At 33.6% G+C, this 27,168-nt stretch overlaps 1 protein-coding gene across 6 annotated transcripts in view; it reads left to right on the top strand.

Moving 5' to 3' along the window:
• The window catches only part of Nrxn1 (neurexin 1), a 1,089,464-nt gene that overhangs the window by 803,818 nt on the left and 258,478 nt on the right, over positions 1–27,168 (top strand). The window lies entirely within an intron of this gene.

Raw genomic sequence — 27,168 nt, 5'->3', positions numbered from 1 at the left:
AGATTCACATAAATATGCGGATTTGATAATGGGCTGTTTGAAATGGGTTCTAACAAAATCTTGTATAGCTATATTGAAAACTGTACAATTGTTGAAATTGGATACATTGTATACAATGCAAAAGATTTCTGGTTTGCTTTGTTCGAAGAGAGTTATACTAGCCTGGAATCCAAAATATGAAAAAAAAAAAAAAACTTGGTTCAGGTCTCATGGAATGTTCTAGTGCAGTTATCAATTATCTGAATGAGGAGAAGCAATTGTAGTTCAAGTGATCCTGCATCCATTCAGCTCATCTCTTTTAGCAGGTGCATAATCAGCAACCAAGCACTTATGGCTTTGGTCTCTATCTGGCACCAAGGTTATTATGCACAATCTTTATCTTTGCTACAAGAGCACACACTAATTTCAGGAATTCAGGAAAGCCCTCCATGTTTGCACAACTGGGAGAATTAGTATTTTTTTTTCCTTTTGAGGAATAGTAAAAACTAAGAATTTTCTACGCTTTCAAATCTCTCTTTCTTTGGTTAATCTCAGAGCCTGTAGTTGGGGAATTGGGCTGATTATGTTATGCTTTCTATTAAAGTGACTCACACTTCACTCTAAGCGTGCTTGTATGAACATATCCCTAAACAAGTGGTAATTTCAACATTTGATTTCTGTCAAATAGCAATGAAGATCCAAGAATATCTTTAAGCAAGATACCAAGGTTTGGAGATTTGCAAACTCTTGATATAACCTCATTTTTTCAGTTTATACTAAGGATGTAGTATAAACTCAATAATCACATTCTTACCTTCAATTTGATTGTTAAAACTGAAGTTGTATAAACCTACTCTTGTAGGGCCTTTTTTGTAAATTAGGTTTGATGATAAATTATTTGTGATGGAATTATCATATTCTGATTAAGACTCCTTTCCAAACCCAGAAGAAAAGTCCCATTATTAATTGGAATATTATTCTTTCCCCAACAAAAGGCATATAGGAAGGCAATATTTGAAATATGTGATATTTGTATGATAACCCATAGATGCAGTATGGTCACAAAACAAATAATCATCATTGAAATATCTTAGGGTTATTTAGAATGCAGGATAGCTAGATGTGGCTATTTGTCTTCTGTGGTGTCCAGTGGAGAGATGAGTGTAAGCTTATTTGAATATGATAGCAGGTCACTCTAACTTAAAATTCAAATCACTATTTTAAGTGTGATACCTTTTCACTCAGAGAATAAAACATGTAGCCTGTGTTTTGTGTATTTGGAATGAAGTACACATCTAAATTCATTGGCAAGGGAGATTAAACAATATAAAGGCTATTAATATATCTTTCTGTAGGTCTTCAGATGTGGAATGAAATTACTTTTAAAAAAATATGTATAATGGGAATCTGTAGACTTTTAAAATGAGGTCAGCTAAAATGTCACTAATTATGAAGTTGAAGATATCAGATCCCTGGTAAGTTTCAGGACATGGAAAGGTAGTTCACTCAGAGAATAGACTATATATTATAACCCCTAATCAAAAACCAAAGATATCTTACTCTTCAGAAAGTAAATGTATCATGCTGCTATATAGGCTATGACCTTGCTGACAGTTTAGATTCTTAGACTCAAAGAAAAGCAATGCCTTTCTTTACAAACCATAGGGATTGGGAAAAGATGTATTTATTGTCACTGAATCTGTAGCTTACTGAAAAGCACTGGGCTCTTAGGAAAAAGAAAGGTGATGAACTTGAAGGAGAACATGATCAAATTCTTCCATTCAGAGAGAATCATCCATGTTTGACAGAGATGATGGTAATCAAAGGGGCCCATGGATCTTTCCTGAGGGATGACTGGGAGCTAATTGGCCTCTGGTTCCCATTGAAAATACTCTTGCATTCATTCATGAATCATTTCTTTTTTTTAAAATATCTTTATTTATTTTTATGTGGTGCTGAAGATTGAACCCAGTGCCTCACACGTGCAAGGTGGGTGCTCTACCACTGAGCCCCAGCCCCAGCCCCAGCCCCATGAATCATTTCTTAAGAACTTTTAAATGCCCAGAATCCCTTTAGTTTCTTGGAATATAAATGCAAATGAGATCTTGTACATGATTTAAAAACACAAAGAATAGTGAAAACAGACTTTTGAAGAAATAAACTTTAAATGGTATAATAAAGATAGTAATGAAAAGCACTCAAACTTAAACTAGAACATGAAAGAAAAATAAGTGGTAAATTTTTTCTTGGTATCCTCAAGGACTCCTTTTCTGAGGAGGTAGTTTAGATATATATGGGTGAGGAGTTTGCCAAACTGTCAAAAATGACAAAAAGTGGCTCTTAGGAATAGCATCCACTAAGGTTAGATACAATGCGATGTGTCTCACTAATTATGTGCCCTTGAATATCATCTAGAGCAGGCATCATCAAGTGGTTTCCGAGGAGAAGCATCTTGTTTAGTTTTTCAATAACAATAACTTAGAAAGAAAAGCAGAAAAAAAGAACCCAGAGCCTCACACCTGTGAGGCAAACACTAAGCACTCTACCACTGAGCTACAGCCTCAGCCCCAGTAAAAAGGGTTTTTTTTAAAAGCTTGCTAGTAATGTCATACTACAGAGAAACTTAAGGTGACATCCTAAAGCTTTACTATAACGTCTTTCAGGATAGTACTTTAGGTTGTAAACATGACTGTATCATGGTGACAGAACTGCTGCATAGACCCATGGAAAGTACCTGCTGTCCTAAGAAGGGTTATTTGGGTTCCCTGTTATAATCAGCTTTGTCCATCTCTTTAGGTGTTTCCGAAAGATGATCTAAATCTAGAGTTGAGTCCCTATTTATAGAAGATGTTCTATATAATTACACAATTAAAGAAGTTTTAAAGCAAGTAATCATAGATCTAGTAAGAAAAAATGAACATCCTATGATTTTAGGTATTTTTCTAAGTTTTATTTTTTCAATTACTTGGCTTTTTAACAAATTCATTAGGCACAGATACAGCAATAACAATGGTGTGGATACTTATTATCCTCACATAATTCTGGTATGCACATTGAATAGCATGTTCAGTAGTAAATTTTTAAGATGCAGTTGAGAATAAATCTGCTTTTGAACACCCTCTGTATTCATAATATTATCACAATTTATTCTATTCTAACATACACACACACACACACACACACACACATACATACACACTATATGTGCGTGTGTGTGTGTGTATATCGTGGTTCCCAATCAGGTATTGGAAGAAAACTTGTGAAGGATATCAACAGTATTACCAGGCACTATTTATGCTGTATTTGATTTGTTACAACAACACTTCTGATCCCTTTATAGTTTCCCTATTAATCCTCACTAGTGTGTGACCCAGGTGTTATATCAGGATGGCCAGGAACATGACAAGGTTATGGCATTTGACTGTTTGAAATATTACTAAGAATTTAAAAATATGGTTTTAACCATATTTTTTAATCACTGAAATCACATAAAATAGGCTCTATGATAGGTATTTCTTTACTTTCTAAAAATAAGAATGATATTTTACAATACACTCTAATAATTTAGAACTTGGGATTATTCTGGACTTGAATTCTCTGTTTTTGAGAAGAACTAGTGCATGTTTAGAATTACACTCAAATCTGAAACCCACTTTTTGGAATTATGTTAACATGGTGCCATTGATCTTTAAAACCTGATCTGAATTTTCCACTTTACTGGCATATGCAGAAAATTAGTGTAGAAGTTCTGTTCTTCCCTGAGGCTGTGGCTTTCTGAGCTTAATAAAGCACTCCGATTTTTTTTTTAAAGGCTTTATATCAGAAAGCTAAAAAAGATAAGATTGTCTTTTGGCATGTTTCAGTCTCTGCTCATTTCCAATTTTTAAAATAATGCATATCTTGTAGAATCTCTTTACTTGGTATTAGGAAAATAAAATGTAATTATAAGAGAGTAATAATTCTGATTTCTAATTCTAGTTTGCAAATATTTTAAATATATAGCTTATGGAGTATAAATGCAGTCTTCTCATTGAACTTCAAAATAAAAAATTGCAAATTAGACCCATCTTTCTATACTATGTTGCCATTTCAAAGTGGAGTACCCATGTTGACTAAAATATAATAAATATTATAATATCTGTAAACATCAAAACAACAAACTCATTTCCTCTGTGATTCACTCCCTCATTTTTTTCCTGCTTAGAGGCATATTTATTTCTTTTAAATATTTAACTAATTTAATCAACTAAATCTGAGGCTTAGTCACACTCATTTGTGAAATTAACTTCTGATAACTTGTTGATAAATGTTTAATTCTGTAAAGAATTACTTAAAAGGTTAAAATATACAAAATATGAATTTGGACAGATTCCCAGTCTAAGGTAACTAGTGTAACTGCTTTCAAATTTTCTCTAACTCTCATTTCCAAAGTAGGATTATTGGTTTCACTTGCTGTAAGCATTTAAACTATCTGAACATTAACTGGGGAGTCAGAAGAAATATGCCAATTATATGCTTGCTAAGTTTTACCTTTTATAAGGCATTATTGTAGGGCAAAGCATAGGATAAATTATATCAAACAGCAGAAAGAGTGAAAATAATTGCCTGCTGAGTGAGAGTTTTATTATGTAGCAATAAGTCTTAATTCAGATTGTCTTGATTCTTTATTATTATTATTATTATTATTATTATTATTATTATCATGATCTCTTGCTTTGTGTATTTATACTTCATATCCTTTTGTATATAATCTTTGTTTTAATTTCTTACATACATGACAATAGTGGAATGCATTACAATCATAATTTTGTATATAATCTTTAAAAAAGAACTTCAAGTGCCAGGCATGGTGGCACATACTTACAATCCCAGTGGCTTGAGAGACTGAGGCAGGATGATCCCAAGTTTAAAGCCAGCCTCAGCAACTTACCAAGAACCTGTCTTGAAATAAAAAAAAAAAAAAAAAAAAAAAAAAAATAGAAAGGGCTACGGACATGGCTCAGTGGTTAAGTGCCTCTGGGTTCAATCCCAGTACCAAAAATCAAGAAAAAGAAAACTCCAAAAGGTACAGAAAGTGCTTTTTAATGTGTGTATTTCATGAATGAGGAAACAAAGGCCTAGATAGGATAGAATCATGATTGGTAAGAGGATGAGAAACAATCAGAATGATCTTCTTATTCCAACCCAACTAGTTTTCTTCTACACTTTCATTTATAAATTAAACATTTTTCTCAGGGCTATGTGACTGGGAGAGTATTAGGTACAGGGAACTGTAACATTTATATTGGACAGCAGATCATGTTAATATGAACTGAACTCGGTTGTTGATATTGAAGAAGCACATTGACCTATAACATAAAATTTTTATATACCACTGATCTCTATTTTAAAATGTGGCCAGAGGGTATAATAAAGGTATACAATTCTTCACTTTTAGAAAATCTTACAATAACCTTTTATTTTAATCAGATAGTGACATGGAAGTTGAATTGGGATGGATTTGGAATATAAAGGGTTAATAATATCTATGTAAGAAAAGAAAAAAAATAAAGGAAGCACACATCAGAAAAATAATTTCCAATGCTTAGGGAAACAGAAAGGTCATTACTTACATGGAGTGTTACCTGAAATGAATTTCATGAGGTTTGGAAACACCAGTAATGGTCTGGATGCAATTTAAGTACCTGAAAGTGAACAGAATACTTCATATTATCTTTCATTTTATATCAGTTTATAAAATCAAAATAATAATACTTCTTTACTTATCTCTTGAAATTATTCTGAAGATCCAATGACCACAGGTTGTACTTTGGAATATTTCACATGTACTTTGGATCTTTGAAAGCATCATAGTGCAACAATGAAGCTGTGGTTTCTGAAAATCATGCAAGAAATTAGTTCCAGCAGCTAATAATCACCTTGTGAAAATATAATGTAATATACATTGTTACCTGTGCGTGAAAGCTAGGGAGATGCTTTTAGAAAACTCAAGGAAAATCAAAACAATATATAAGAACTAGAAGCACCTGGGATAAAGACTAGATTCAAGTGGTCTTAAAATGCAATTTTATGACTAGGTAATGGATTTCATCCCCCACTCCCAGTATCTTTTGGAATTCATATTACCATAGTTGTTTGTATCACAATTGAGGTTAAAAGTGTTAACATCAGTCTTTTCCTAGACAAACATGATTCGAGTTATGTGCTAAGTTATCCATTAAATGCTGGAAGTATGAAAGATAGAGTTGCTGATGACTGGTCTGGAAAGAAATGAAGACATTTAGTTTCAGAGGTTTACTGAAGTATCTCTTATGCAAGCTACTTGAAAAAGATAGATGCATGTGATTGTCCCATTTAGGGATAATAGCTGGCTTATGTTTAAGAATGGTTATGCTCATAGTGAGAGATTTCTAGTTCTTCCTAAAGTACTTTGCCCTTGCCTTGATTTAATGAAAATTATTCAATAACTTGAATTAAAATAAAGAAAATATTGCTATTTTATTTGTAGATGAGGATTGGAGTCATGGCTAACACATGTACTTTTAATAAGTTGTCAAATACAAGAAAATAGACTGGCAGCTGTAAAAGTGAAGGCCACATTTGAGTAAAACACAAAACATCCAATAAGAAAAAAAAATTTATAATAGAAAAATCAGCATAAGCTTGCTCTAAGTCAGTAGTGTTAGAGGCTACCAAGTCCAATAAAATAGTTTTAGGATGCATTAATAGAAAGATAATGTAATGCACTCCTCTATACTGGCAGGGGTAGAGTGGACTACTCTATTTGTCACACTTTCTAAATGGAATGTCTTCAGAGGAGAACAAGATGATGAAAAAAATTAAAACCAAGTGAAATTACACAGTCATCCAGGAAGTTAAGAGAGATTAGGATTCTTGGTTAGGATCTCCAAAGGAGAAAACTGAAACCAATAGATAGTAATAGCCAATAAATTGAAGGAAGCATTATAATTAATTGACTTGAAGAGATATTTAGCAATTACAGTGGTTTAGCAATGGAATGGGCTATCTCAGAAAAGCAGTGGCTTCTACAAGTCCCCTTTGTGTGGAGTCTGGACAGATTAAAGCTTTGGAAGTCTGGCTGGACCAAAGGACTTTGTAACCCTTTTATATTTTCTCCTTATTCTATTAAATGGAAAATTTTATAATGATAGAAATTGACAAGCTATAATTGACATACAGATTAGTGACTGAGAATGTTGTTTGCCTTTATAGTCCTAAAAACTATGTACAGTATTCACTATAATTTTTCTTCATTGTATTTTCTTATATTCTTATAGGTGCATAACTTTTATTCATTCATTTTACAAGATGAATTTAACCACTACAATGTGTAAAGTATTACTAGAATACCAACTTTTATAAGGGAGGAACATCTGCCTGTTCACTTCTAAAACAGAGCCTAGGTCATTGGGTTAATTTTATATTTGTTGAATGAATAAAGACATCATAATCCAATCATTAGTTTTATGGAGACTGAAGCACTATAAGTTAAGCAAGTACATTTTCCATACTGCTGTAACAGATTACATACTTTCCTATTACCAGGTTCAAAGATAGGCTCCTTTTGTCCCACATAGTCCACTTGACCATTGTTTCTGAAGCTAGAGTCCTTGGGCTATTAAGTGTGTGCCACACTTTTCTAATGTTAAAATGACAACCATCAACTCTTGTTGGCCCTTGTGTTGATGTCGATTTCTACTAGTCATTTTGGGGAAATTAGAAATTGGGAAAACATTTCAAAGACATTATTTTTTTATTTGAACTTTAATAAATATTTCTCAAATTGAAGTCTGCAGGCATATTTTTTCAGTCTGGAAATTCTCATGATGAAGGACCATGCAACCTGACCCTTACAGTGAGGTCAGTTCACATTTGGCTCCCAGTTGCCCTTGTGATAGCAAGCAAACTGTGAGAGGTTAAAGGGTCTGGGTGTGATTGACAAAGTTATCTTCTTCCATCCTATTTCTTCTTCTTTCCAGGTATTTGAGTAGTATATTTTTGTTTCTTAAGAAAACTCCTTTTATTTTCAGCCTTCTCCACTTAAATAAACTGACCATAAACATTCCATTACCACCTTCAATATCTTTTATGAGTTTTAATGATAGAGATTTAAACAAATATATAAATGACAAAAGCTACCATGTTTTCAATTAAGTTATTTATCAAGAATTGCAAGTGTTAGCAATTTCTTGGAGACTGGGGATAAAAGAAAGAACAAAATATACAACAACAAAAAAAATGTGCCCTACAAGACTTGTGTTGTAGAATTATACACATGAATTCAATATTAACTGTTTTGCTTAAGGAGAAATGATAATGTAATGGGTAAATTAATCTTTAAGATTGGAGTAGAGACATGCCTTTTAAAAAGCAAACCAATTTGTTTGCAAATTTAAGATGTATTTTATTACTACCTTGAAACTGCTCCTCCAGCTGGCTTTTTGCTTTCTTTCTGAGCATTATGGTAACACTCATAAAGAAGTTAGTGGTATAAATTAAAGCTGAAAAAAGTATAGATTGCTCCCAGGCCTTCTTATTTATTTATTTATTTATTTATTAATTTCAAGTTTTGGGCCTAGGGAAATGTACTTAGAGTTGGGTGAATCCCAAGCTTGTAAATTGGGTCCTGGAGGGACAATTTGGGGGACAGGAATCTTTAATAGTATATATAGAGTGGATTCAGTTTGCCAAAAAGCAAAATTTTCTGTCTAGTGTAGCTCTTAAGATGAATTAGGCAATCATGTGGATTTGCTTCTGTGAAGGAACAGAGGCAAAAATAGGATTTATAGGCAATGTAATCAAAGAATATGCTGGAAATTGCCAAACATCAATTTATCAAATGAATTAGGGACAAATATCATATTCTTCTTTTCCTTTCTTTTTCCTTAATAAGATAAAATGACTACACAGCAAAATAAGTGTGGTTGATTGAATGAGAGATATTTGGTATACAGAAAAAGAGAGTGATAAATGTTATAGGTACAATTATTACTTCAGAAATTTGCCTACAGATGAATTTACTATACTAATATTTTCAGTTATTTCCAAACCTTAATTTTTATTATGTTGATATTCCCTCATGTATTTAGTACATAATAGCAGGCTTAATTAGAGCTTCCTAATATAAAAGCCTTCACAGATCCCAGTATATATGAAAAGATACTCATAATTACATAGCCATCCTATTTATTTTGCTATTACACAAGAAATCAAAGGCATATTATGTTTTATTATCTTTTAATATGGAAATTATAATTTTTATAATTCATATTATTCATATATTAAAAAGGTTTAATCATCTTTTTCATGATCAGAATTTTTATTCTAAATACAGATAATTGATTACCGAATGTTATTTTGCATTCTGATTTCAAATATACTACTAAATTTGATATAAATACTCTAAACATGATATCAAAGTCATATAAATATATGATTGTGTGTACCTGCATGAATGTGTTTTCAATGAGTCCATCTACCCATTTAGGGGGAGGTGTTAAATAGTTGTTTTGGTCAATTCAGTTGGGTTATTTATTACATAAGGAACTTCTTCAACCAGTTTTCTTCCAAAATAAAGTTATACTTGAATCTAGTGGGAACTTTTGAATTTTTTCAAATCAATTTGCTATGTCCAAATTTTATTACTAGAAGTCATTTAGAGAAATGAATAATGATAATTACTCAAAAATTTTCTGTTAATAGAGCTTTATTTACTTACCAGTGTATCAGGGTGTTTTGTTGTTTGTGGCTTGGGAATTTTGATAACTATTCATCACTTAGACTTGTTTGAACTATTTGAATGGTATACATTCATGTCAAGTGCCTGCCATTTTATGAAGTATAGCCTTACGTCCCTTTATCTGAAAACCAATGGCTACATATTTATTTATTTATTTATTTTGGTGCTGAGTTCTCACACATATCAGACAAACATTTTACCAATGATCTGCACCTCTGACTCCTCCAAAATCTATTTTTTGAAAGCTAAGTATATATTTCATTTGGAAGACATGTTAAAGTATTCACATAGTAATACAAGAATGGAAATAAAATTCTATTTTTGATGGTGATTTACCTAATTTCATAAATAGTAAATAATCTATTAATTATTGCTTTAAAAATCTATTTAGCTAAGAGCAGTTTTTGTTCACAAAGCACCATGAAATACATGTTCAAAGTGGCTGTAAAAGAATGTCATCTTTAATTGTCTCAAAAATATCACCACAATGAACCTATGCAGTCTACATACAAATTACTATATGGATTAAAAATTTTATTACTTTCACAAGGTCCACTCCATGATCACTATCTGTGATTATTCAAAATTGCAGTTCATTTATGCTAATTATACAATGATTCCTGGTTTTCCAGTAATAGCTGTGATTCATAGAAAAGTGCTCCTAATTAATACCTGTGAATATGGATGCAATTAAGTATTAATCAGATTTTACTTTTAGAATAATGCACCACCAATCCTCTCATCTACAGAAACTCCAGTAGATTGAAATTGTATTACGCTAGTTAGAAAGTTGAAGTTCATGATTTGAGAGTATTTTTTAATAAATTAAACAGTAGTATGGGGAGATTTTTTTCTATAATAAATTTTCAATAATCAGATTTCCATTTAAAGAAACTGGATATAACTGAAGAATAGCGCTAGTCTATTCTTTAAGCAAAAGTAAACTCTGTGGGATCCCATTGCCTCTGATTGCCTGTAGATTTATTTTTTTACAATTCTTATTATTTGCCTGCAAATGGTAATATTTACCCTAGCAATCACAATTTTATTTTGCATAGAGGAAGGAATATTAGAGTTGAAAGATAAACAATATTAATAGTATCATTAATTCAGGATTGTAATTATCAGCAAAGAGTGTCATAGAGGATATAGTATTGTAATTATTCATTAATATGTCATGAATAAATATATACGATGTTTGGAAAATGAATTGTTGCAGAGATTTAAGTATAACTAACATCTAAATCCATGACATTTCTCATGCCACTCATTTTTTTTAGAGCAAACATAAGTAATTTGAAAATGCCAAATCACTTACAAGTGATTTGGCTAAGAGAATAAATCAAATATCTGTTAAACATTTTGCATGTTCTTATTGAAACATATTTTCTTTACATGTATAGTTCAGTGATAAGAGGATAGGCAGTGGCTTGTAACAGAACTGAATAGATTGCAAATGGCAGTAATTCTGTTTTATTTAAATGCCTATGCCTGGGACACAGTAGATGGTCGAGAACAATAAAATTTGAATTATGGTCTTGATAAAATCTCCCTTTACAATCTTTAATTTCTTAGTTTCTAAATCCAAATGTTCTCATTTGTAAAAGGAGGACTCTAAAAACACCCACTTGTGGGTTGGACTACTGGAATAAAGGCTATGCAGGCCCAGGTCAGAGCACTGTAAATATGGAATAAAGAGTAGCTGTTATCATTTCACATTAATGACTCTTGAATTAGAACTTGTGGCATTTGTTAATATATCACCTCCTTGATGCTCAGAGCTTTTGCTTAGGTCCAAGTTAACTTCTTCTCAACCTGAGATAAATGAAACACATTCACCTTCCTGGGCTTTTTTTTTGAAAATCATAGCTTTGTCAAAGAGATGGAGTACTTCAGCAGTGATGACTATAGAAATACATAGAAGGTTCCATCTTTTAGTGTTTAGAGTACTTCACTATCTTATAATCTTGTTCCTGTTTAGAGTGTGGGCACGGATTCTCACTTTTTTGACTTGAAGCTCTGGCCAGGATGGTTTGAGACAAAGAAATGAATGATGTGAAATCAAGTTAATATGCCACATTTGCTGCAAATTTGAAAGGGAAAAGAAATTTCATATATTCAATCTTCCTATATTTCATATGAAATTACATGTATTTATTCTTTATATAAATGTGGTTGATCCATGACATCTATTCACCTTTTATAGCTTCTTAAAATAGACAACAAAACCCAAGTGTTTTAACATCAAATGTGTTAACACAAAAACTTTAACACATTTTAAGAGATATCTTGGCTTGATTTTTTTCTAAATATGGGTAGAACTTGAAAGATGTGTATTGTAGCCAAGTGTAATTGAATGTGGGATGAGCTTTTTCTAGTCTTGGAATGTAGCTCAGGCCCCACACTGAGGGGACAATAGGTAAATGGGACTCACATTTTCTTAGAGCTTCTGAGAGGTGGGTAAAACACAACCCATGCAAGCTAAGAGTCAGGAGCTAAGACCCTCCACTATTACCTGAGTACAAATGAGGAGAGAACTGGGACAGATGGCTTTCTAGTGAATGTAATGTGCTTAAAGAAAAACTCTTACCCTCTTCTCAAAGCTTGAAACTGACCCTTTATGAGAAGTATTTATTAAAGACTGGAGATGATGATCTGATGAGAAGACTGCAATTGTATTTCTTTGTTTTGATATATGTGTGGTCAGTAATTGGGCCGATAGAGCTAACAGCAACGGAACAACTTGCACATTCACTGGGGAGGTGACATTTTATATGTCTCTTGCTGGTTTATGAAACATCTCAGACAGTTGCTGGGCATAAGACCATCATCTGGGACTCGAGAGCCTTCAAAATCTAATACATACTTCATTCAAATTCAGGGTCCATCTACACTAACTAAAAGACCATAAACAAGTTATTTAATATCTGTTGTCCTTATTTGTAAAAATAATATAATAATGCCAAAATTTTAAAAGGCAATTAAAGGAAATAACCTATACGAAGCTATTATAACAGAATATGATATTCATAAATATCATATGTTCCTCCATTGTTCCCATATGGAATTATTCAACAGTAAATTGGAAAGGTGCTATTTCTGAAAATTAATTTTGTGACAAGTTAGGTAAATATGAAGAGTGTTTCAACATTTAATCATACCTTTCTATTTATATTTTTCATAGGTTCACATATCTATTTCAACCTTAGGAATAATATTTAAATGTTAGGCAGATAAAATGTGGAAATAGTTTTGGTGAACACAGTCTGAAATTTAGCTCATGGCATTAACTAATCTTGTTTACTTTCTATCAGTAAACTCCTGGTGAATTTTAGCACCTAAAATACTTCCCTAAATTTATTCTATGTATTTTCTTTGGGAAAAGACTGCTAGGAAGGAAACTATTTTTAGTCTAATCTACATAAGGATATAGATTTCCATATTGCTGCATGGCCGTAAAATGAGCAATGCCTAGGTTTCATTGGAGATATTATATATATAGTCCTGATTATTTTTTAGACACACACACACAAACACACACACACACATCCACATACTAGGTTCATTGGATTCATGATAAATAAAATATTATATATTAAGTCTACATGTATAATTTATATCTATGCTAAACATGTTATAGATATTGTACATAAATTTGCTTTGTTAGCATTTTAATAAGTGACAAGTTTTAAAACATTATTTGAAAACTAGAACAAGGCTAAACAACAACAACAAAAAACTTCCAGACATAATTACACGTTCCCAGCCCGAGAGCCCATAATGTCAATTTATTGGGAGACCCTATAACCTTACACCTGCTGTGCTGAGGTGTGATTATTGCAGAGGAGGTATACTGATCTCAGTTTTAAGCAGAGGATATGGCCACCAAAGAGGAAATGGAATTAGGCTGTCCAAAGGGATATAATAAGGAGTAATGGATTGAAATTAAGCTAGGAGAAATTCAACTGACTGGAAGAAAAAAATGTCCTCTGAGATCTTATTATCTTCTGACATAGTCTCACATGGGAAATAGTGAAAATGCCAAGAATTGGATGATTTGAAATTGGCCTGACCATCTAGTAAAGACTTTTTACTGAAAAATCTGTCCTAAAACTGGTTTTCAAAGTTCTAGCTAGGAAAAAAAATGTGTGTTTGTATGTATGTTGTATATTTGTCCTCTATTGTATACATTTTTGTATGAATTCACACACCATATTTTTCTGGAAAAAAATTTGCAAATAGGAAAACTTTTTAGTGGTTTAAGTGGTAGAGGCAAATTGTGTGTTTTAAAATAGTTGTATTGCGATACAATTGATATCTAATCCACTCATACAAATAATGCAGTGTAATTTTTTTTTAGTACATTCACAGTGCAATCACTATAATCAAATTTAAAAGCTTTTTGTGTCCCATAGAGGGACCTCTCTCCTTCCCTTTTCCAATCCCTAAGCAACCATATAATCCTCTGCTTTTTCTGGACATTTGATGTAAAACTGTAGTCTTTTGTGACTAGCCTTTTTCCTTTTTATGATGTTTTCTAAGTTCATCCATGTTGTAGCATGTATCTAGATAATGGATATAGTATCATTGTTTATCCATTTATCAGTTTATGGACATTTGGGTTATCTCTATTTGGGGGTTTTTAAGAATAATGCTGCTGTGAACATTCATGCACAGCGGCATTATTCTTGTGCACAGCAGCATTATTCTTAAAAACCCCCAAATAGAGATAACCCAAATGTTAGTTAACATTTTGAAGTTTGGTTTTCTTGTTTATATATATATATAAATATAATTTTACACAATTTAAAATTTTATACTATATATTCTTCACATTATGTTTTGGAGGTTCATTCTAGAATTTTGAAAGAATTTAAATGAAGAACAATGCACCATCAAACTTTAAAATATCTTAAAAACAGAGCCATACATTTATGTGTCTACTGATCATTAGTAATTTTTCTTAAGTTAATGCAAGAATAACTGATCTGTTGGGTTGATAGGAAAGGAGAAAATATTTTATTACCAATCTGGTACACATTTCATGACTTTTCTTCCCTTCCCCCCCTCCCTACCTCCCTACCTTCTTTATTTTCCTTTCCTTTTTTTTTGGTACGAGGGATTGAACCCAGGGGTGCTTAACCAGTGAGCCCTCCCCCCCTTTTTTTTTTTGAGACAGGGTCTCACTAAGTTGCTAGGGCCTTGCTAAGTTGCTGAGGGTGGCCTTGAACTTGTGTTTCTATTTCCTCAGCCTCCAGAACCACTAGGATTACAGGCATGCACCCCATGCACAGCTCACTTTTTATTTTTAAAGTACATTTACACATATTCTAGAATCATGTGGTTATTCCCATTTTAAAAACAATAAAACTTAAATGCAAAGTTGCTCATGAGTTCTCAAGGTCACATGATGTATTAATAACAAAATTTCCATGCAGTTCAGTTGCTTGATTCTCAAATTCACTGTCTCTGGGTTCTCAACTGTCACATGTATCACTTCACTGAGTTATTTAACTTTTCAAAGCATTGCTTTTCTTGTCTTTTAATGACATTGATAATAGAGTTTAACTCAAGATTTTGGTTTGTTATAAGGGAAATAGTTCCTGTAAAACTTTGTAAATTTGACATCATAATGTATTCTATAGGAATTAGTGGTTCCAGAAGTAATAGTAGTAGTCAAAATAACCAGGACTAACATTGGCTTTATTATAACTAATTCGGATATACTTTTTTGGTATGCCAGACTACATTATGTAATTGGCTTGCCATTTGGCTATTTTTGGCCCCAGAAGGTGTCTAATTTCACACGTACTCTTCAGCCAAAAGTAATCTAAATGCCAAGATTTATTCACATATATGAAGTTACACACATTCCTATGCGCATTGAGTAGGCCAAAAATAGGTGCCCAAGAAAATGACAAGCCACATCCAGAAAACTTTACACACACACACACAGACACACACAACTAAAATATCAATCCATGTGACACTTTTCATTTTTAAGGAAGCTTCTAAAGGTTGCTGTTCTCACTGTGCTCAGGGAACAGCGCATCACTAAGTGGTCTCATTTGTCTGAGCTCATAGAAATAGATAAGTTGGAAAGCTTGAACTAAATCAATAGCTGCACTTGAGTTAGAAAGTAGCATTTTGTACCTCCTAACCCTTTTCTTGTGTCTCTTTCTCACACCCATACATCAGATTATTATTAAATGCATGCTTCTAAAGGAAATTTAAAAAAAATAAAAAGAGAAAGGCAGTCATGAAGAGAACCATCACTCAAAATCAACTCATACATTTCCTTTTAGCTTTTTAGTTCAGGGATGTTACACCACCTCAAGAATTTTGAGTGCTACTTTTAAAAATTAACTTTATAGCATCATCATTTTGTGTTATTGTGGTCCCTGTTAGCATAAGTTAAAGGCTGAATGTTGGAAGTTGCTCTTCCATGAGGGATTTTCTGTATGTGGTTTTAAGTTTGCTTTGAGTTGAAAGCTACAAAGCCCATAATTCGAAATTTGAAGATTTGTAAATATATTTTCATATATATATATATATATATATATATATATATATATATTCTGAAATATCTCACACAGTATTAGGGTTCTCTTTGTTTCCCCCTTAGATTCACATTGTATTATTTCCTGAACACTGTGGAATTCAGAATTACTTTTCCCCAGTGAAACTGACCCAGTCACTACTGCTAGGATTAAGAAAGTCGAATAACAATCATTTCATTCTAAGGACATGGATTGCACAGAATCATGATGCCTCTTGTGAATCAGAAATATAATCCCTGTGATGTTTAAGGTAGAACTATAAGTATGACTGTGTGCCAAAAGGCAATACCCAAAGAACAAGGCAAGCATTAAACTGCCATCGAGAGTTAAGTCCTAGAAAACACGGTGTATAGAAATAGTGGTTTAAAAATGGAATTTCAGCATTAGACTTTTGCTAGAATGGGGAAATATTGATTGGTCTAAAGGTACTTGATCCCTTCCAACATGAGCCCAGATACAATAATAAAGTTCAGTTATAACAGAAGGCACATTCAGGACCATGGAGACCTACCTCACAAACTATAGAGCTGGTTTGATTGTTGGTTTTTTGGAGATTGTGTTTTCTACAGTTGATTGTTAAGAAAGAGTTAGGCCAATTTAACTTACTGTTGTTACTTTTGTAAAACTTGAGGAAAATAGATATTCCTCTTTGACTGCAGTCTAAGGATACCAAGTTTTCAATCTTTGACCCTAAGAACTCAATTATGACTTTAATTCAGTTATCAGAAAGGCTGACAATAGGTTTGTTAGCTTTTCTCTTGCACTGTGACCTTGATTTTTCAGGCCCTTCATGGGTGTGCTGTCCATCATGCACTCCCAGGCTTCCGGAGATCTCTCTTGCCATTTTTCTGGACTATCCTGTCTGGGACCTTTGATTCCTTTCCCCATTGAGGTCCAACTATCTTTAATTTTCTGGAAAGTGTCCCCTTTACTGTTTGCTTTTTCCAGTATACTCTCAGGTTATTCAGTATTGTAGAGTTTTTTTTTTTTTCCTTAAGTTATAAACCAAACTTAAGAGAGTGATTGGTTTCACTTAAATTTTATACTTTGTAAATTTCAACATATTTCCTTCCTCTCTCACTTGCTAAGAAGCTGTATTTGTTTCACCAGGAAGGTTGAGGCTATTAGTCTGCCTCTCTTCATCCTTACCCATATCAACCTATCATTACATACTCAAACTATTTTTTTTTGAAAAATAAAAAACCTTCTTTTATATTCGTCTGCCCTTCACCCTTCATGTCTATTTCTTTAGCCAGGAAACATATTAATTGAACTCTAGGTTATGAGACAGAACAACAGTGGCATCATTGGTTCCAGGAGGAGGCTTAAGTCAAATAGCCTTTGGTTCCTCTTCTTAGTTTTCAAAACTCACATCTATCATTTCTTCTCAAGTTCAATGCCAACATATTTTTAAATTATTTTTATAAGCCATGCATTTGTGAAGCCCATTAAGGTAGGCATGGCAGTCTTGTGTGAGCATATGCATTTTCACCCATATTTTGTGATGCCTTCAAGTTTGAAAAATAGGAGGAATAATGTCTTCCACAGAGAAGATATTCAGTAGGTATTGAATAAAGTCTATGTGTGTTCTTAGAAATCATAAGATGAAGAAATATAATTTAAGGATAAAACTTGAAAATATAATGGTGAAAAGGAGAAGTAGAAAACCAATTAACTAAGAGTGGTTTGATGTCCACCCTGTGAGTGAGCCATCTTGGAAGCAAATCCACCAGCCCTACCACAGCCTTTAGCTGACTGCAGCAATAGATGACAAAGGCACTTTCCTTTCATTGAGACATGGAATATCTTATGAGAACTCAGATATTGTAGTTTGTGAGAAGAGAGTACTCCAGGATTTATTGTAGAGCATTGCTAATGACGCATGATTGTCCTTTGTGTTACATAGATTTAAAGCTCACTGAACCCTTGCCCCTTAGGGACACTTGATGTGATATTTACACAAAAGCCCTCATTCAGGCATTGGCCTCTGGAACTTAATTGTACCCTTCTCTCTGCCATTCCCTTTTGATAGACATCAGTGGCCATCTTAGATTCTAGTCCCAGACTGAGATAGGGTCCTAGTATGAACACTTTTGAAACTCCACATGTGATTCTTTTGTGTAGCCATGGTTGAAAATCATTGAATTATCTCATGATTATAATAATTTCTTTATTCCCCATTAGATTCTTACCTATTGTGTAGTAACTTTTTACAAAATAATATTATAGTGCCTTGGACAGAGTAGGAGGAAAATAAATATTATTTTCTGATCTTATGCCATATATCTTGGAAACATGACTCAAGAAGATATTAAAGGATAGCCTCAGAAATAAGTCTGTGAACATTAGCAAAAAAGAGTGAAGTCAAAGAAGATCTAGTGAAAGAGAGGATCAAAGAGGACAATGTGGCTTTCCAGAAGTATTTACTATAGGTTCTTATTTAGTATGCACTAATAAAAAGAAAAACTTTCAAAAAAATAAAGAAAACAGAAAGAAGCAGGAAGGGAGAAGGACTTTGTAAACATAAGTTTCATGGTCTCCAGAAAGTTTTTAGGAATGATTTTAGATTTGGTGTTCTAACATTGTTACTCTGATTTTTTGAAAGCCATATCTCAGTGCACCAAGATTCTTTTTCATTTGTTATATCTGTGTTATATTTACTTCTTGTAGAAATGGTCTATAGGAGACCAAATGATAGTGTTCCAGATTGCTACAAAACCTTTGATATAGTGAAAGGTTTTGACATTAATGTTAGCTAGTGGGAGAAAAAAGCTGAGATTTTTTAGAAGGGTTATACCTATGAGGGTCTGCTCAGCTTTCTCCATTTATGCCCTGTGAATTATGTGTAGCTATCTGCAGGCTTGACACAATTCTGGCCAAAACATTGATTACTTCATGTTATTATTAAAAAAGTTCAGATTCACAGTTATGGTTTTCTCTTCCCTATTTTAGGTCAAGTCTAGTCTCCAAAAGAATACTAATAGCTTAGAAGACTATATTTCATAATAGAAAAATTAATGAACCAGCTTCATTATAACTCTAGACAGTATATAACACAGTTAAAGCAGCAGAAATGATACGAAGTTTACAAGCAGGTGTTATGGCTAAGATTAAGAGTTTAAATAGATTCCCCAGAAATAAGTGTAGAAGGAATAAAGGCAATGATACATATTTATGGGCTGCTAAGAATTGCAGAAGGCTTCCAGTAGATATTGTTTATTGATGCATATTTCCATTGCTGAACCAAAATATTTGTAACAATAAGCAATGAGTAGATTGTCATTTCTAAACTATAGAGTAATAAAAGTAAAAAATAAAGGGACTATTAGCTGAGTCCAGCAGTATACTAACTGCCTCTTAATGGGCTCTTCGCCCATCTACTTTCTCATTGCAGGTATTGTGAATCATAATAGAAAGCTGCAGGGATGTTAGAAAAATTTGTACAGAAACCATAATAAAATTGCAGAATTCTAATATCTGATTTTCTAGGGTGAATTTTCTTCTTTTTGTTTTATGAAGTGGTCCAGACAAAAAGGATAAATTGCATTTAATATAGTCTCTCAGGGAGAAATGAGTCTTTTTTTTTTTTTTTTTGGAAAGAGGGGTGGGCCCTCTTGTATCATTCCATTAGTTAATGTGCTGGTTCCTATACCTCAAAGTGAAATCATAAATTATACAAATGTCATTGCATGCTTTCTTGCCACTCTTGGAAAGGATTCATGGACAAATCCGTCATTAAAATAACATTAAGGGTTTGGCTTGCACCAGGAAATTTAAATAAAGACACTAATATGTTCCTTATTCACTTGTTAATGTCAATGGGTGTGTGTGTGTGTGTGTGTGTGTGTGTGTGTGTGTGTGTGAGAGAGAGAGAGTGGTAGGCAGACATGCACTTCCTTGTATTTACTTTATTTCCTTATGTAAACCATAATCCTTTAACATTCTCAAAAGTAAGTTGTGTTTGGGCGAGTTTCAAAAAGGGTATATTTCTATGGGATATGACTAAATTGAAGCAAGTCTAGTTTCAAAAAATGATTTATTTATTTTTGGTACCAGGGAGTAAACCCAGGGTCCCTCAGCAACTGAGCCTCATCCCCTGTTATTTTGAGACAGGGTCTCACTAAATTGCTCAGACTGGCTTTGAACTTGGGATCTTCCTGCCTCAAACTCCTGAGCCCCGGAATTACAGCATGTACCACTGCATTAGTCCTAGAATCGAGTTTTGACCCTTGTTCTCTAATGACATCATGAATAACAAAGGGCTGCTTCTCTGGTATCTTCAACTGTCAGAGTAATGGTTCTTCTCAAAGCTGTTTAACAAAACAAACTGGTTAAAAAATCCTTTGTATGCAATTTAAAAATCACTGAGGTGCCTTTGAAAACCATAATTACTTCTAAAGAATTGCATTTTTTCCCCATTATATAATGGACATCCAAGAATTTGGGGAGAACTAGAAGTAAGAAGTGATCACAGGAAAATAGAAAGGAGATATTTGGGACCTGAACGATGCTATAAGGATAGTACTAGGATGAGATATTAGGACAGTTTTCCTCTCTTACCTGTGCTTCGATCTAACTTGGCTTCCTTGAACAAGCCACTTTTCCCAGGGGCCACGTCCTTAGAATGAGTAGACTGGATGGATGTGTAGGATCCCATTGGTCCTTTATTTTCCTATCAGTCCAACGACTTCACATGAATGAAGGTGACAACCTAGATTCTTTATTCTTTTTATTCTTTATAAAATCTCCAGGAAGCCTAAAGCTCCAGTATTTAAATTGCTATCTAGTGAAGCTGGTGCCCCACAGATGATCTGAAGGTTTGGAGGCTTCACTGGGTCTAGCAGGAAGTGGATGGATAGTGGTACAGGAAGACTAGAATGGACATTGGGCTTGAATCTTCATAGAATGGCAATGTGAATACTCTTGGTGCAGATAAAAGTTAGGAGAAGACAGTCAACCCCCAAATGTGTGTGCATGCGCGCGCACACACACATACACACACTATAAGAACACAAGAAGTTTGGCTTTATGACCAATTGAATTTGTTTGTCTAATATGTGAGGAAATATGTGGAAGGCCAATATGTGAGGAAATGTTAACTTTTCATGACATTTACTACAAAATGGATGCTATAAAATGGATATAAATAACAAAGAGTCTGTGCTCTTTCCTTTGATGGAAGTTGTTTTTTTTTTTTTTTTTCCCCCAAATAAAGATTAGTTTTAGATTCTTGGACTTGGAATGTTAAAATGTAATGTAGTTTTGTGACCAGACTTTCAATAAGCTACTTAAAACAGCTTCATTTTCTTATATTGTGGTCCACAAGCTAATGAGGGGTTTGGTAGGTGTCAAGCAGCTGTGGTAACAGTATGTGTCTTTATTTATTGATGAAAATATCAGAGGGAGAATTGTGTCTGGAATAAAGATATAGCTCCAACAGTCTGTGCCGGGTGGGAGAAAATAGTCAAGAGGCAGAAAACACAGGAGACAATTAGGATTCTGCTTATCCCTGGCATCATCTTTAGAAAGAAGTCATAGAAGACAAAAATGTGAGATTTAAATAATGAAAAAGTGAAACTATTTGCAGCAAAACAGGAAAATATAACACTGTGAGAAGGGGAAAATAGCACTACGTCAATCTCTAACATAGACATCAAAATCATCATTATATAAGTGGACTACAGGACGACTCTGATTCATCAACACTTTTGCACTCCAAATTTCTTCAGAGTCTTTCTAATCCAATTGTAGGATGAGAGAACTGAGTCACAATAAACTACCTAAGGATGGAGAGAGGATGGTTAATGGATATAGGGGGGTGGTTGGATAGGAAGAATAAAGTTTCCTCTTCTATAGCACAGCAGGATAACTATAATTAATAGCAATTAATTGAATATTTCAAAATTAAATAATAAAGAGGAATTTGAATGTTCCCAACACAAAGAAATGATGTGGGCCATAACCTTTCTCTGATCATTACACAGTATATGTGTGTGTTGAAATGTCACATCATACCCCATAAATTTGTACCATTCTCATGTGTTGATAACAAAATATAATAAAGGCTGTGCATGTAGCATGGTGGACAAGAATTGTCTAGCAAGGGCAAGGCCCTGGGTTCTATCCCCAGCTCTTCCAAAGAAAACTAATAAAAATATAATAACAAATTAATAAGAACTAATAAAAATAAATAACTAAAACTACTTGATTTAGATGTCCTTGATTGATGTGTCAGTGGGCAGGTAAGAATGAATCTTAGACCCTCAGGTTCCCAGTCAAGTGTGAACCAGGCTTTTAATCCCTTTCTCAGAACACAAAATAGGATGGACATGTTATGTTCCCCAGAAAACAAAACTGGGCAATTTACTTTAATGATACTTTCTCTTTAAAATAATATGTGTCAGGCACATGACAATTTTCTCAATATTAAGCAATTTTTTATTAGTTTCACAGAGATACACATATATGCAGCATGTTATGTATAACAATTTTTGCCTATATTCTACTATGTGTTGTTTTACTTACTTCTGCACTGGTTGAATTGGTGTCAAATGTATTTCTGTCCTTTGTTGATGAGGATGGTGCATGGTAGGGTGGGAAGAAATCCTGGAAAATCATTTGCTATACAGTCACAAAAATGTGGCTAGCACATTAGACGATAATCAAAGTTTAACTGAAATTTGACAAGATAAACATGTTTTTTTACCATACCATTTTTGAGATGTTTAGGGAACTTCTCTGGAATTCTAATAAGTGATAATGTTTGGGATGATAAAACAAGCATCTTCAGGCATTTCTCACCTACAGAAATTAGAATCAATTGAGTAGCCTTAGGGAATCAATCTCTCATAAATACACTTACAGAAAAGACATCTAAGAAATTAACTCCAGACAGTATCTGAAATGTATTCTACTTACACATTCCTTTCTCCTTACTCTAGAATTGGAATAGAAAATATGTTAGTATTAAAATTTTAAATCATTAATACTACTAGTTTTTCTAACAGTAATAGTAGGTCAGATAGCTTTTTGGTTGCACTGTGAGGTTATGTCTTTCCTTTAGAAACAGTTTTCCAGGCATGGTTACCTCCAGCTTCTCAGTTTATACAAGATTAAAGCAAATATAGAGATGCCCAGCAGGGGAGGAGGAAAAGGGGTGAGAATGTAATGCCTGTGAAGAAGCTGTCTTTGCAAGACTTTCTGTTTTTCTGTGATATATAGTTGTATAAATATTTTAAGGAGTCCTTTGTTTCTCACTAAATAGAATACTACGAAAAAAATGATATTACAAATATGTAAAATAAATAGCCCATTAGCCTATAAAATGGCAGCGGATGTCAAAGTTTAGTACCAAATGCAAAATCACTATTGAAACACTGCAGTTGGTTATATTATGAGCAAAGATCATGCATAATGCAACAGGGAAACCGGGACCAGCCTGATCACACACAATCATTTAAACTTGATTCTATGGACATGAAGAATTGATCTTTGAAGTCATCTCTGATGAGTTTTGTCTGGGCCCAAGCAGCTTCTCAGGGGAATGTGTTTGGTTCTCATTTTGCACCCTCTGCATATTTATAGGATACAGAATAAGAATGATTTTAATTATGCATGGGCCAGAGAAGAGCTGCTGGCTGAACTTCAATCCAGGATATATTTGAGGCTTTACTGTTCAGGTAAAAAAGACACCCACAAATCACCAGTACTCCTTGTAATGTCACAGAAAATGCCTGCATAAACTTTCATCTATAGATCCATATTAATTTGATAATATTTTTCCCCCAGGAATGACCCTAAATTAATCATAGACTTAAGTTATACAGCTTTCACTTTGTCAATTAGTTTTTAGAAATTATAAAAACATTTAAACTTTCCTGTTGTCTTTAATGAACAGAAAAGAAAATGGCAGGTGACTGAACAGATCTTACTAAATTGGGCCAGTCCATGGATATGCCTTCAGATGGACATAATTAAAGGAAGCACTAATTCATCTTAGATTCTAAAAATATCTTTGAAAAGCTCTTTGCCATGGAAGTCATACAGTTAATTTTTCAAGTGAGTTAAATAAAACCTAGAAAGGTGAAGTAACTTATCCAATGTCATAGAGCAGAGACGAGGCTCACATTCAAGTTTTCTGTCTTCCAAACATTCTCTTTCAAAGAGAAATGTCACATCTTTAGAATGTTAGCTCAAGTATAAACCTTGGAAGCTAATATGATTTTGAATTTAGAGAATGGGAGGAGTGTTGGGGTAGCTGGTGCAAATATCCAGGAGAGACACAGCTCTGAGTACAAAGGTTTATTGACAGAGAGTATCTGCCAGGCTGCCTTCTGCAAGGTGCAGCAGCCAGAGTAACATGAATAGTTTTATACCTTTTTTACAAGGAACAAGAGCATGCTGGAAATGACCTTGAGTGCAACAGTCTAGAATTGACCTTGGGTGCAGGTGGTTGGGTAACAACATATTTTTGTATTTAGGGACCTTGGAGGGGGTGGGGTTGGGAGTGGGGGCAGGGGAATGGGAACAGGGTATCTTAAGTTTCTATTTTCTATTTCTTCACAGTTTGTAAGTTTTGGTTTCGGGTCAAGATAGAGTCCCAGAACCAAAATGGAGTTACTAATGTCTTGGGACCTAACAAGGGGTAAAAAAGATGAAAAGGTTTCTTCAACTTTTAATATAATTCAAAGCAAATGTGTATTTGTATACTCCATTGGTATAGAGTAGCTAGAAATTACAAATGTATACTCTTTAATTTGGTTATGATATTAAGCCCCTAGGGTAAGATCAAAATATGGTGAATTGAGGTTTAAATCATCTCAAAGAATGCTCACATGAGATAGCTGGAATCTTCTATTAACTGTTGGAAAACTAGTGGAACTACTACAGCTCTCAAGCTTGGGATGACCAGTGTAGGCATGGCTAAGTTGCATATCAGGGAAGTATTGGTGACATAAAAATTTAGATGAATATGACTCTTAAAGAAGCTCATGTTCTATAATAACTATTCTAGTATTTTGTAATAGAGCCAGAGTATCTGGGTCCAAGTTACTTTTTCTCTATATACTGATTGTATGACCTGGGGTAGGCGAGGTAAATTGCTGAACAAGCCACTTTACTCAGGGTTGTTATTACAACAATAAGAGTTAAAGTACAATCAGATAGATGATATTTACTATAAAGCATTTGCTGTTTTTATTATTATTGATGGTAGTAGTGGTATTACTGTCATCAACAGTATAAGAGCCACCTTTTTTTTCTAGAACTAGTTAATACAACCACTTTTAAATGGCGCAGCTTTTTATTCAAAATTAAAAGAGAATATGTCCTTGAGATAGATTTATGGTTACAGAATGATAATGGATGTAAAATATTAAAAGAAAATAATTATGCCAGTAATTGACCCTATTATTTTGAGTATCATATTTTTAATTGAGAAATTTTGTAATGGATAAATTTGAAGTACAAATCCTGAAGCTTAATAAATGATAGGTAAGTTTTTAATTCAAAAGAAAATTAGATATTAGTGGTGCCATAAATTGCAAGCTTTACGTAGGGCAATAACAGTAGGTACACTGATTTAGCAGGTTTTATATGCTGCCAGTAGGGGCAGGAGAGGGAAAAGAGGATGATATTAATCAATAATATGCCATAGTTTGTGAATTTCGCTAAAAGTTTGGTACATTGTTAGAAGCCAGGACAAAAGGTAAATAGCTAATCAACTGCACAACAGCTTTGCTTAATATAAGGCAGAAGAAATCATAAGATGTGATTAGGGTAATATTGGTACACTTACAACATTTAAGTACTTGTTTGAAAACATTTGCTGTATTTACAGGAACTAAGATATTGAAAACCTTTTAGTTATGGTGGTTTTGATTTTTAAAAATTTTTTTTTAGTTGTAAACAGGCACAATACCTTTGTTTTATTTATTTTTTTCATATGGTGCTGAGGATCGAACCCAGTGCCTCATACATGAAAGACAAATGCTCTACCAACTGAGCTATAACCAGCCCAGTAATTTTGATTTTGAAGCAATTTGTTTAATCAATGTCATGCCAACACTGCGACTGTTGGTAATGAGAATATAAAAAGAGTTTCTACAATTGCACTTTTTAAATGAAAATTAATAAAGTGAATATGTTAGTTACAACTAAATAAGGAGAGTAATATTGTACAGGAATACTGAGCATGTCATAGAAAAATGCCTGCAGGAATACAGACTGACTCCATTCCTTGGGGCTCAAGGCGAGGCAGAACATCATGGTAGAAGTGTGGTGGAGGGAAGCAGTATAAGACATCACAGCAGGGAGGAGAAAGAGAAAGAGAGAGACACACACACACACACACACAAAAAATATTTACCCCAAAGTCACCCTCCCAATGAACCACCTCCTCCATTTACACCCTACCTGCTTACAGTTACCGCCAAGTTAATCCTTATCAGGAGATTAGTGCACCAATCAGGCTAAACCTCTTATAACCCAATTGTTTCATTTCTAAACCTTCTTGCATTGTCTCACACATGAGCTTTTGGGGGACACCTAATATATAAACCATAACAACAGCTCACATCCAAACTATAACAATCATTCTTAAAGTATATTTCCTGCTCCAAAGAAAATGATACTATAGTATCAAATGTGAAAATGAATTTCTTTCTATATTTTTATGAGATTGAATAATCTAACCCAGTCTGATATATAAACAAATTAAATGCTGAAATGAAGAATAAAATATTTATAAGATTTCCTGGGATATAGGCACAATTTTTCCAGCTACAAATCGAGCTACTAAATAGGATGTATGCAATTTTCAGAAATGTAGAAACTGAGCTGAATTTTAGAACAAAAAAAAATTCTCTTCTT

Source organism: Marmota flaviventris, chromosome 14, assembly GCF_047511675.1.
Source record: "Marmota flaviventris isolate mMarFla1 chromosome 14, mMarFla1.hap1, whole genome shotgun sequence".
Classification (NCBI taxonomy): domain Eukaryota; kingdom Metazoa; phylum Chordata; class Mammalia; order Rodentia; family Sciuridae; genus Marmota; species Marmota flaviventris.
Note: the sequence above shows the minus strand (reverse complement) of the source record. Positions and strands in the feature narration are given on the sequence as shown.